Source organism: Heterodontus francisci, chromosome 22, assembly GCF_036365525.1.
Source record: "Heterodontus francisci isolate sHetFra1 chromosome 22, sHetFra1.hap1, whole genome shotgun sequence".
Taxonomy (NCBI): Eukaryota; Metazoa; Chordata; class Chondrichthyes; order Heterodontiformes; family Heterodontidae; genus Heterodontus; species Heterodontus francisci.
Window position 1 is genome coordinate 64,454,490 of NC_090392.1, and position 3,605 is coordinate 64,458,094.

The following is a 3,605-nucleotide window of genomic DNA, read 5'->3' on the forward strand; positions in this document are numbered from 1 at the left end:
TAGTGGCGGATTATTTTTGTTAATGTAGTCTGCTGTTGAAAGAATTAGCTATAGTGAAACTGAGAGCTCCTGATCTGAGAAGACTTTTTTGCCAGCAGTGATGGGCAATTGGCAGACTCCTGTTAGATTTGCCTTAGTCTGACTGGCATTGAGGAATAGTTTGACAGAGCTCAGCACATGTTAACTAACTCCCTAAAATTAGTAGGCAGTGGAGGTTGTGTCACCTTTTATTCTAACATTAAAAATGTTTGCATATGAAGTTTTAATAATATGCAATTTCACAACAGGAACAAAGTTAATGTGATGGGCAACTGTCTTTTGAAGGTTGTTTTGCACTCCTTGGTTTTAGTGTGCTCATGTATTAGATCAGGATCTGAGAACTGGGTTATACATTTTTCTCATTGATACATACGCAAAACAGCTTTGTATTGATGTGGCCATACAACTGCCCCTTTTATTCACAATACAGCAATAGTCAGCGACAGATATATCGGGCTGAATTTTGTGCTTCAGTCTAAAGTGGGATCGGTGGTATGGAGAGACGAAGAATCGCCACACAGCCGTCCACCACGAAACCCGGCGCCATAGCGCAGTGTTCCGATCATGTCAGAGACGGGGAAGTACCAACATGACTTCACTAATTTAAATTAGGTTGCATTGCTGTTTAGCATTAATCTGAATGTAATTCTTCCCAATTTAATAGCTTGTCCGTAATTTTATGGCTAGCGTGCGGCACTCACGTGCCTTTTGTTTTTCAACCGTCAATTGCAACTGTCAAAAGCTGGTGGCACTGTTGGTGCTGCGAAAGGGAAGGTATGCTGACCATTGCAGCAGAAGGGAAGTGGAGCAGGGATGGTGGTGGGGGTTGCAGTTCTGTGGCCATTGCTCCTCTGCTGATTTAGGATGTGCAACGGGGCTGTGTGTATTGGGGGGGGGGCTCTGCAAGGGGGTTCTGTTTATCAGGGGGCTCTTCTGGCCATTAGAGAGTATCATAAATGCTGATGTAATACGTTGGATTGTCTCATATAACTGGAAAAGATGATAGCCTAGCAGTAACCTTTAGTCTTGAGGCACATCAGGCATCTAGATGAGCAAGGATTGATCAGCATACTTGCCAAGGCAGACTTATCTCTGCATCTGAAGCAACCTGAAGGCCCCAGGGCACCTGCCCTGGGTTTCATATACACCCTGTGTTTTTGGATCCCCTTGGTGTGTTGAGGTGCCTGTAATGGAGGTGGACCCAAGAGGCAGCTGTACCTGACCCTGAAGCTCCATGACAAGAACTACAGCAGCTGGCCAGGCCAAGAAGGGACTCTACAGGGTTCGCATCCCCTACCTCCAGATGTCCAAGTGACACTGTCAACAAAGATTACGACTCTCCAGGGAGGCCATCACAGACTAATGTGGCTTTCAGCAGGATGATTTATGACCTCTGGGATTTGGGGGTCACCCTAAGCCCTAAAAATTACCATGGCACTAAACATCTATGCACCTGGATCTTTCCAGAGATCCAGCAGGGACATGTGTGGAGTCTCCCAGGCTACAGCGCACCACTGCATCAAGGAGATGTCCAATTCCCTGTTCAAGAGGGCCATCAACTATGTGCACTACTGGACCAACAGTGACAGTCAGGCTGAGAGGGCCATTGGATCTGGGGCCATCACTGGATTCTCACAGGTGCTAGGTGTAATAGATTGCATGCATGTGGCCATCAAGGCTCCCAAGGACAAGCCAGCCACTTTCATCAACAGGAAGGGCTTCCATTCAATCACCAATCAACTGGTCTGCGACCACCGAAAGCGTTTCCTGCAGGTGTGTGTCCACTTCTTGGGAAGCAGCCATAACACCTACATACTTCGACAGTCCCAGGTGCCTCAGCTTTTCAATCTCCCTGCTCCCTTTCAAGGGTGGCTTCTCAGGGACAAGGGCTGCCCATTGAAGACATGGCTACTGAAGCCTGTAAGGAGCCCTTACAATGCAGCAGCAGAGAGGTACAACACTTGCCATGGCTCAATTCAAGTGACCATTGAGCAGGCCATTGGGCTGATGAAGATGAGATTCCGCTGCCTTGATCGATCTGGTGGAACCCTGCAGTATGCTCCAGCAAGTGTCTCACCTATAGGGTGGCCTGCTGTGCTCTGTAAAATCTAGCACTACAGAGGGGAAAGCCTTAAATGAGGAAGATATGCCTGAGCGACAAAGATCCTCTGATGACGAGGATGAGGAGAAGAAACAGGGCCAAGCAGCCATGGAAGATGAGAAAGAAATAACACAGCGATGGAGGCCAGACTTGGTGAGCGATGCACAAAGGAGGAAAGGACAACCTCATAATGACATGCTTTCAGCCACCCTCCCTGATGTCTCCTCAATTAGAATCCAATAAAGACTGATCTGCAGGCATGTAGTCTTCCTTTCCATCTGTGTTACCTGAATTCCGACGATTGTGTACTAGTGCTTGTGGAGAGCATATGTTGATGAGATCTGCAGTCATATTGTCATGATTATGAGGGCCATGTTCACATTGGCACTGCACTAAGGGGTATGGGTGGAATTCAGAGGCTCACAATTAAGGCATGGCAGAAGCTGGTTTTCATATAATGATGGCTAATGATTGGCACAAAAGGGCATTTAATTACATTCTACATTATATATTGGCATCACCCGGGAATATTCATGCGTGGCTAGGTGATTTTATTCATACACTTCGGGTGCTCCTATGCAGTATGACCCCTGCACAAGCAGCTCTACTGGAGGCAGGCTACTGATCAGGCTGCCCCTTGGCCTGAGATGACTTTGGCAGCCATCCTGGGGGTGCCTGAGGCCTGAAGGGCCCCAGCTGCCTGAGTGTTTCCTGCATGAGTGCAGGACTTGCCCCAGGTATCGTGGCTGCTGGAGCTGGGATCACTGGTGGAGGGGCTGAGGAGCCAGTGTCCACACTTGAAGTGGTCTGAGGAAGAGGAGGAGGAGCCCCCATATACAGAGCGCAGTCTCTCCTCCTCCCTTTCAAGGCTCGCTGGAACCTCCCTGATCGCCAGAGAAGGATGAAGAGCAGGAAAAGTCTCAAGGCTTCTGGTCTTTCTCATACCTTGCCACTGCTGATTTGAGCTCATGGCCAAGGCAATGGTGTGCAGATCCTGGTGCATCTGTGGAATATGGCACCCCCATGAGGGTTGCAACCTCTCAATGGAGGAAGCCATGCACTCATATACCTGGGACATGGCAGCAGTCTTGGCATGGATGGACTCCTCCATTGTCCGTTCATGGCTACGCATGGCCTCTGGCATTTCTGCCAGATGTTGCCTTACCTCTCCCTGCAACTCCAGCATGCCCAGTGCTATTGACAACAGAGGCTTGTCATGGGTCTGACCACTCACAGTCCTCCGACTGCCAGAGGCCTCGGCTGTCTCCACCTCAGCCAACTGCTTGGGTGCTTGTGCGGTCTTCACACCAGCTAGCAACACTAATTCCAATGCTGATTGATTTCCCTGTGACGGAAAACCACACCTGCCAAATGAAATATATTAATTTCATCACATGGAACGCTATTTTTGAACTGTTACTGGACATTGAACATAACTTGTTTAAAAAAGACCACAGAACAGTGG

The 3,605-nt window shown here is 48.6% G+C and overlaps 1 pseudogene; it reads left to right on the forward strand.

Moving 5' to 3' along the window:
• Positions 1 to 1,470: 1,470 nt before the first annotated feature.
• On the forward strand, positions 1,471 to 2,151 carry LOC137381565 (putative nuclease HARBI1 pseudogene; annotated as a pseudogene).
• The last annotated feature ends 1,454 nt before the right edge of the window (positions 2,152 to 3,605 follow it).